Source organism: Prionailurus viverrinus, chromosome B2, assembly GCF_022837055.1.
Source record: "Prionailurus viverrinus isolate Anna chromosome B2, UM_Priviv_1.0, whole genome shotgun sequence".
In the NCBI taxonomy this organism is placed as follows: domain Eukaryota; kingdom Metazoa; phylum Chordata; class Mammalia; order Carnivora; family Felidae; genus Prionailurus; species Prionailurus viverrinus.
Genome location: NC_062565.1, coordinates 2102245 through 2112122, shown reverse-complemented (window position 1 = coordinate 2112122; position 9878 = coordinate 2102245). Strand labels below are relative to the sequence as shown.

At 40.2% G+C, this 9878-nt stretch overlaps 1 pseudogene; it reads right to left on the bottom strand.

Moving 5' to 3' along the window:
* Nucleotides 1–8324: 8324 nt before the first annotated feature.
* Nucleotides 8325–9272, bottom strand: LOC125165962 (putative olfactory receptor 2B8; annotated as a pseudogene).
* Nucleotides 9273–9878: the final 606 nt, after the last annotated feature.

Genomic DNA, 9878 nt, shown 5'->3' with positions numbered 1-9878 from the left:
AAAGACACATATCATATGAGTACACTCATAGGTGGACTTTAAGAAACAAAAAAAAGGAACATATGGGAGGGTGAAAACAATTAAGAAAAAAGAAACAAACCACAAGAGGCTAAAGGAGAACAAACTAAAGGTTGATGGGGTGGAGGCAGATGGGGGATGGGCATTAAGGAGGGTACTTGTGATGAGCACTGGGTGTTATATGTAAGTAATCAACCACTGGATTCTACTTCTGAAACAGGGGTGCCTGCATGGCACAGTCAGTTAAGTGTCCAACATCCACTCAGCTCATGGTTCCAGGTCCAAATCAGGCTCTCTGCTCTTGGCAAAGAGCCTCCTTCAGATCTTCCATCCCTCTCTCTTTCTGCCTCTCTCACGCACACTCTCTCTCTTTCAAAATAAACACTTAAGGGCACCTGAATGGCACAGTGGCTTAAGTGACCAACTCTTGATTTCAGCTCAGGTCATGATCTCATGGATCATGAGTTCAAGTCCCACATTGGGCTCCACAGCTCACAGTGCAGAGCCTGCTTGAGACTCTCTCTATCCCTCTCTATCTGCCTCCTCTATGCATGTTGTGTGTGTGTGTCTCTCTCTCTCTCTCTCTCTCTCTCTCTCAAAATAAATAAATAAATTTTAAAGAAAAATGAACATTTCAAAACATTCTACTACTGGGGCTTCTGGGTGGCTCGGTCAGTTGAGCGTCCGACTTCGGCTCAGGCCATGATCTCCCAGTCTGTGGGTTCGAGCTCCACATCAGACTCTGTGCTGACAGCTCAGAGCCAGGAGTCTACTTCCCATTCTGTGTCTCCCCCTCTCCCTGCCCCTCCACCACTTGTGCTCCATCTGTCTCTTAAAAACTAAATAAACATTTAAAAAATTTTTAACAAACAAAATTCTAATGAAATAAATCAAAAATAAATCAAAAATTAAAAAAAATATGGAGGAGCCAAGATTGGAACAGGACAGAAGGCTTTTTTTTTTTGCATCTCTCATCCCTGATATGCAGCCAGATAAACACTAATCCATCTTGCACATCTAGAAAACTTATTTGAGGATTAACACAACAATATGCAAATCCTAAACCACAAACTAAACAGGCACGCAGAGCAGAGAGGTGAACTGGAGGAGAGAGAAGCTACAGAGGGCAGGGAGCTGTTTTTGCTTGTAGGGAAAGGACAGGGGGCAGGGAGAGTACAGGAAAAGCACCCACACACACACTTGAAGCAGCTGGGCTGGAGAGAAAGTGTAAGTGTGGAAACAGGCATAAGGGACTGAACAAAAAAGGGAAAAAGGAGAAAGAAGAGGGGTTAAATTCCATTAAGAATTTATAAACAAGGGAACGCAGAGTTTGAAACTCCACAGCTCAATACCTGGCTGTGCTCTGGTGGGAAGAGTGACCCCAGGAGCAGAAAGCGAGTCCAAGGGGTCCTCTGGTCACATGGGGAGAGGCGGTTCCCCTGCTGGGAGGACATGGGGTAGAGGCTGCATGGCCACCTGACAGCAAAGGTCCCATAGGACCCTGGAGAACAACCACATTTGCTGGTGCTGGAACAAGGTCATTAAGGATGAAGCCTGGCACCAGATGTGTGTTGTGATTTTCCATAATCCCTGAAACGTTGCTGCTACAAGATCATGTAAACTTTTTCTGGGGTGGGTAGGCACCCAGATGGTCTCCAGGCATCAGCAACAGCACGGTCTCACAAACATTCCAGGGAGCCGGCCGGCAATTGCTTGGTGAGACCTTCCCCCAGAGGGTTGGAATAGGTGACAGCTGCAGTCCCTCAAAAGTGAGGGTTTGGGAAACACAGCCACATCCGAGATAAAACTCAGGGGGAGATGCCACCTGGCAGCCTGACAGCTTGGTCATGGACAGTGTAGAAGCAGGGAGTGGGCAGAAGCTGGAGACAAGGAGGAGACTTGATTGCTGGTCAGGGAGAGTACAGATTCTGATACTAAAGACTGGGTAGTTGGGTGACATCATTTTCACCTCTCCTGCGCATAAACCTCTACACCTACAGGCACCAAAGCAATCCACCCCAGTAAGCTAAGCAGTGCCATCTAGTGGAGAACAATGTCATTACACTAACCCGTGACCAACTGGGCCAACCTCACTCTTCAGGAACACCACCAATATCTCTACCTGCTTAGTTTATGACCTATAAACTGCTTCATAATTTAATTTATAGGGGAAAGTGGATGTAATTTCAATCGTATTTAATTCTGTTCACCGGTCCATCGATTTCCTTTTCTTTTCTTTTCAAATTCTTGAATAAAGGAGAAAAAAATTATTTTTATTTTACATTTTTATTAGAAAGATTTTTCTCTATTTTTTCTACTATAGTTTTTACTTTTGAAAATTTTTTCAATTCCATTTTACTTTATTTCATTTTATTCTATATCATTGTATTCATTTCTTGAAATTGTCAACTTTTTTTTCCTTTTTTTTTCTTTTCCTCTCTTTCCCTGTTTTAACTAATCTATCAAGCTTCTTTCAACACCTGACCAAAACACACTTAGGATATAGCATCTTTTATTTGAATTTATATTGTGTTTTTTTATTTTTATTTTTTTTATATCATTAATTCCGTTTCTTCCTTCAAAAAGATGAAATGAAGGAATTCACCCCAGAAGAAAGAACAGGAAGAATGACAGCCAGGAACTTAATCAACACAGATACAAGAAAGATGTCTGAACCAGAATTTAGAGGCATGATACAAAGAATACTAGCTGGGGGTGAAAATGGATTAGAATCCCTTTTGTGGAGATAAAAGAAGTAAAACCTAGTCAGGATGAAACAAAACATGATATAAATGAGCTGCACTCTTGAATGGAAGCCATGGCAACAAGCATAGATGAATCAGAGCAGCGAATCACTGATACAGGGGACAAGCTTATCAAGAAAAATGAAGGAAAAAAACAGAGAGTCTAAGGCAAAAGAGAATGAAGTAAGATTTAGAGACCCAGTGACTCATTGAAAAGGAATAACATCAGAATAATAGCAGTCCCAGATGATGAAGAGAGAGAAAAAGGGATAGGAAGTTATGTGAGCAAATCATAGAAGAAAACTTTCCCAACCTGGGTAAAAACAAAGACATCAAAATCCAGGAAGCACAGAGAACTCCCATTAGATTCAACAAAAAATGACCATCAACAATGTATATCAATTCAAATTTACAAAATACTCAGGCAAAGAAAGATTCATGAAAGCATAAAGGAAAAAAAGTCATTAACCTACAAGGGAAGAGAAATCATGTCATAGCAGACCTATCCATAGAAACTTGGTGGCCAGCAGGAGTGCCAGGATATATTCAACGTGATGAATAGAAAAATATGCAGCCAAGAAGTTTCCCTGCCAAACAAACAAAGGAGTTTGTGACCACTAAACCAGCCCTGCAAGAAATTTTCAGGGCGACGCTCTAAGAGAAGAAAAGAGCAAACAAACAAACAAACAAAACAAAACAAAACAAAAACCAAGAAGACCAAAGGCAACAAAGACTAAAAGGAACAGAGAACACCACCAGAAACTCCAACTCCACAGGCACCATAACGGCAATAAATTCATAACTTTCAGGACTCACTATAAACGTCACTGGACTAAACATTCCAATCAAAAGACATAGGGTAACAGAATGGATAAGAGAAGAAGATCCATTTATATATATTTACAAAAGACCAATTTTAGACCTAAAGTCACCTTAATATTGAAATTAAGGGGATGGAGAAGCATCTGTCATACTAATGGTCACAAAAAGAAAGCCAGAGTAGCCATACTTGTATTAGACAATCTAGATTTTAAAGACTGTAACAAGAGATGAAGAAGGGCATTATATCATAATTAAGGGATCTATCCACCAAGAAGATCTCACAACTGTAAGCATTTATGCTCCAAATGTGAAAGCACTCAAATATATAAAGCAATTAATCACAACACAAAAAAACTCACTTTAATAACACCATAATAGTAAGGGACTTCAGCACCCCAATGACAGCAATGCACAGATCATCTAGACAGAAAATCAACAAAGGAAACAATGGTTATAAATGACACACTACACCGGATGGACTTAACAGATATATTCAGAATATTTCATCCTAACGTACCAGAATACACATTCTTCTCAAGTGCACATGAAACATTCTCCAGAATAGATCACATAACGGGACACAAATCAGCCCTCAAAAACTACAAAAAGATCAAGATGATACCGTGCATATGTTCAGACCACCACACTATGAAACTCAAATCAACCACAAGAAAAACTGTGGAAACATAACAAACAGTTGGACAGTAAACAACATTCTACTAAAGAATGAATGGGCTAACCAAGAAGTTAAAAAGGAAGTTGAAAAGCACATGGAAGCCAATGAAAATGATAACACCACAGCCCAGAACCTCTGGGATGCAGAAAAAATATTCATAAGAGGAAACTATATAACAATGTAAACCTTCCCAAAGAAGGAAGAAAGGTCTCAGATACACACCTAACCTGACACCTTAAAGAGCTGGAAAAAGAAGAGCAAATAAAACCAAAAAACAGCAGATAATAGGAAATACTAAAAACAAGAGCACAAATCAATGCTAACAAAAAAAACAAAAAAAAATCAGTAGAATAGATTGATGAAACCAGAAGATGGTTCTTTGACAGAATTAACAAAACTGATAAACCCATATCCAGTTTGATGAAAAAGTAAAGGACCCAAATAAATAAAATCAAGAATCACAGAGGACAGATCACAACCAACACAGCAGAAATACAATCAATAATAAGAGAATATTATGAGCAATTATATACCAATGAAATCGGCAATCTGGAAGAAAAGGACAAATTCCCAGGAACATATAAACTATCAAAACTGAAAAAGGAAGAAACAGAAAATTTGAACACACCCATAACCAGTAAAGACAACGAATTAGTAATCAAAAGTCTCCCAAAAAACAAGAGTCCAGGGCCGGTTGGCTTTCGGGGAATTCTACTAGATATTTAAAGAAGAGTTAACACCTATTCTTTTGAAGCCATACCAAAAATAGAAATGGAAGGAAACCTTACAAACTGATTCTGTGCAGCCAGCATTACCTTGATTCTAAAACCAGACAAAGAACCCACACAAAAGGAGAATTACAGAACAATTTCCCTGATAAATATGGATGCAAAAGTCCTCAACAAGATACCAGCCAACCAAATCAGACAATGCATTAAACGAATTATTCACCACACCAAGTGGGATTTATACCTGGGATGCAGGGCTGTTTCAACAGCCACAAATCAATCAATGTTATACGTGAAATCAATAAAAGAAAGGACAAGAACCACATGATCGTCTCGAAAGACACAGAGAAACCATTTGACAAAATATGGCACACTTTCTTGATAAAAACCCTCAAGAAAGTAGGGATAGAAAATTCATACCTCAAGATTCAAAAAGCCATATATGAAAGACTCACTGCTAATATCATTCTCAATGGGGAAAAAGAAAGAGCTTTCCCCTAAGTTCAGGAACACGACAGGGATGTCCACTCTCACCACTATTATTCAACATGCTATTGGAAGTTTTGGCCTCAGCAATCAGAAGCCACAAGGGAATAAAACGCATCCAAAATGGCCAGGAGGAAGTCACACTTTTACTCTTAGCAATGACATAATACTCTATGTGGAAAACACAACATATTCTACTGAAAAACTGCTAGAACTGATCCATGAATTCAGCAAAGTCACAGGATATAAAATCACTGCACAGAAATCAGTTGCAATCCTATACACCGATAATGAAGCAACAGTAAGAGAAATCAGGAATCGATCCCATTGACAAGTGCACAAAAAACCATTAAATACCTAGAAATGCACCTAACCATGAGGTGAAAAAAATATACACTGAAAACTATACAAAGCTTAAGAAACTGAAGAACAAAGAAATGGAAAAATATTCCATGCTCCTGGAATGGAAGAACAAAGATTGTTAAAACATCAATACTCCCCAAAGCAATCTACATATGCAAGGAAATCCCTATCAAAACAACACCAGGATTCTTCACAGAGCTAGAACAAACAATCCTAAAATTTGTATGGAACCAGAAAACACCCCAAATTCCGAAAACAATCTTGAAAAAGAAAACCAAAGCTGGAGGCATCACAATCCAGGATTTCAAATTGTATTACAGCTTAACTGAATGAGCCACCCAGGTGCCTGGGTACAATATGATTTTTGATAAAAGGATTATAATAGAGATCTTCAATGAAGATAACAAAGCTCAGAGAAATTTAGTGAAAACAAGTAGTCAAAGACAAAACAAATGCAGAATTCCAAACTGGCTTAGAATATGGGATTTGATTCCTCCCTCTAGAGTGCTCCAACGTCCTACTTGTTACAAAGCCAAAAAGCAATCATCCCCTAATTAATGGCACCTGCCTCACAGGCTTGTTTTGGGGAATGAATAAACCATGCAAAGCATTCCTGGAAAAAAACATAAGATGTATTACAAAACTGTAATCATCAAGACGGTATGGTACTGACACAAAAACAGACATTCAGATCAATGGAACAGAATGGAACCCAGAAAGGGACCCACAATTATATGGCCAATGAATCTTTGACAAAGCAGGAAAAGATATCCAATGGAATAAAGACAGTCTCTTCAGGAGATGGTGCTGTGACAACTGGACAGCGACATGCAGAAAAATGAACCTGGGCCACTTTCTTACACCATACACAAAAATAAACTCAAAATGGATGAAGGACCTAACTGTAAGACAGGAAGCCATCAAAATCCTAGAGGAGAAAGCAGATAAAAACCTCTTTGACTTAGGCAGCAGCAACTTCTCACTCAATACATCTCCAGAGGCAAGGGAAACACAAGCGAAAAAGAACTATCAAGAACTCATCAAAATAAAAATCTTCTGGTATTTATCCAAGGGATACAGGTGTGTTTTTTCGAAGGGATACATGCACCCCCATGTTTATAGCAGCACTATCAACAATAGCCAAAGGATGGAAAAAGTCCAAATGTCCACTGATGGATGAATGGATAAAGAAGATGTGGTATATATATATATGATGGAGTATTACTTGGCAATCAAAAAGAATGAAATCTTGCCATTTGCAACTACGTGGATGTAATTGGAGAGTATTATGCTAAGCAAAATCAGTCAGTCAGAGAATGACAAATATCATATGACTTCACTCATATGAGGACCTCAAGAGACAAAACCGATGAACATAAGGGAAAGGAAACAAAAATAATAAAAAAACAAGGAGGGAGGGGCGCCTGGGTGGCGCAGTCGGTTAAGCGTCTGACTTCAGCCAGGTCACGATCTCGCGGTCCGGGAGTTCGAGCCCCGCGTCAGGCTCTGGGCTGATGGCTCAGAGCCTGGAGCCTGTTTCTGATTCTGTGTCTCCCTCTCTCTCTGCCCCTCCCCCGTTCATGCTCTATCTCTCTCTGTCCCAAAAATAAATAAACGTTGAAAAAAAAATTTTTTTAATAAATAAATAAAAACAAAACAAGGAGGGAGGGGCACCTGGGTGGCGCAGTCGGTTAAGCGTTGGACTTCAGCCAGGTCACGATCTCGCGGTCCGTGAGTTCGAGCCCCGCATCGGGCTCTGGGCTGATGGCTCAGAGCCTGGAGCCTGTTTCCGATTCTGTGTCTCCCTCTCTCTCTGCCCCTTCCCCGTTCATGCTCAGTCTCTCTCTGTCCCAAAAATAAATAAATGTTGAAAAAAAAAAAAAAACAAGGAGGGATACATATAAGAAACTCATAAATATGGACGACAGAGGGTTACTGGAGGGGGTGTGGGAGAGAGAATGGGCTAAATGGTAAGAAATCTACTCCTGAAATCATTGTTGCACTATATGCTAACTAATTTCAATGTGGATTTTAAAAAATAAAAAATAAAATTAAAAAAAGAAATTTATAAAGGTGTTATACATTCAAAATACAAATAATCTAATTAAAAAATGGACAGAATACATGAATAGATATTCTCCAAAAAGACATCCAGATGGCAAAAAAAACACTTCAAAAGATGCTCAACATCACTGATTATCAGTTAAATATAAATCAAAAACACAATGATATATCACTTCATCCATGTCAGAAAGGCTAAAATCAACAACACACGAACAACAGGTGTTGTCAAGGATATATAGAAATGGGAACTCTCTTGCACTGTTGAATCCATGAATTCAGAGTTTGAACACCCAGTTGCTTAAAACAAAGAGGTAAGGTAATTCTCTTGAGAGTCGTCAGGGGATATGTTGGAGGAAATGTGGAGGACACAAAATCTTCAAGCCTCTGACATTCAAGGTCTTCCATGAAGGCTCTTCCCCCCAGTCATATGGAGCCCCTACAGACAACCTTCTTCATTGCTCCCATCACATCCTTGTTCCACAGTGTATATATGAAGGGGTTGACCATGGGGGTGACGATGGTGTAGAAGAGAGAAACGAACTTGCCCTGATCCTGGGAGTGGTTGTTGCTGGGCTGCAGGTAAGCATAGATGGCTGTGCCATAGAACAGGGAGACCACCGTGAGGTGAGACCCACATGTCCCAAACACTTTCCTCTGTCCTGCGGCTGACTTTATTCTTAACACTGCCCTGACTATCCGACCATAGGAGAATGTGATTAATGCCACAGGTATGAAAAGAAAGATCATACTGAAAAATAAGATCTCGGACTCATACACAGTGGTGTCAACACAGGCAAGCTTGAGCAATGGGGGGACCTCACAAAAGAAGTGCTCTATTTTATTTCTCCCACAAAGTGGTACAAGGAAGATGAGCACTGTCTCCAATGAGGAGTTGGCAAAACCCGTGAACCACGATGCAGAAGCCATCAGGACACAGAGACGGGGGTGCATGATCACTGTGTAGTGCAGGGGCCTGCAGATGGCTGCGTAGCGGTCAAATGCCATCACCCCTAACAGAATGCATTCTGTGCCTCCCAACCATAGAGAGACGAACAGCTGAGCTACACAGCCAGCGAAGGAGATAGACTTGTCTGCTCCCCTGAGATGAACCAGCAGCTGAGGAACAGTGCTGGTTGTGTAACACAGGTCCAGAAAGCTTAGGTTGGACAGGAAAAAGTACATGGGAGTCTGCAGGTGTGGGTCCAGGCGGGACAACGCAATGATGGTTGTGTTTCCCAGGAGGGTGAGCAGATAGAAGATGAGAAGAACCACAAAGAGGACTCGCTCCAGCTGAGGCCGGTCAGAGAAACCCAGCAGGATAAAGCCAGCGAGAGAACTTCCATTTTTTGGGTCCATCCTTTCTTACCACATGCTTCCTGTCAAGACCAAGTATTTAGCAATTTTTAAAAGAAATCTTCAAAAAAAAAAGTTGGCAGGAAGTGGATTTATCATGTTATAAGACAGGACATGACATTTTATAAGTAACTATTTGAATAAATGATGTACTCATGAAATTGATCAATTAGTTCCAATTTAGTTCCACATTACCACAAAAAGTAAATCATTAACATTTAATGTAAGATAAATCACATAATGGGCCTGTGTCTGCATCAGTTATAGTTACAAAAGGTCTTTTGTAGGCTTAAAGTGCTACAAATATATGTGTGCATTTCAGAGAAAATGGGGATGAGGGAAAAGATGAAGGAAAATCAGAAAGAATAGGAAAGAGATGCAGACAGAGGGAGATTCAGCATCTTTAAAAGTCTTTTTCTGATGTTTATTTATCTTTGAGAGGGAGATAAAGACAGAGTCCAGGCAGAGGAGGAGAAGAGACAAAAGAAGACACAGACTCTGAGGCCGGCTCCAGGTTTCCAGCTGTCATCACAGAGTCAGACATGGAGCTTGAACAGCAAGATCTTGACCAGAGCCGAAATCAGACCCTTAACTGACTGAGCAACGCAGTACTCCAGATTCATT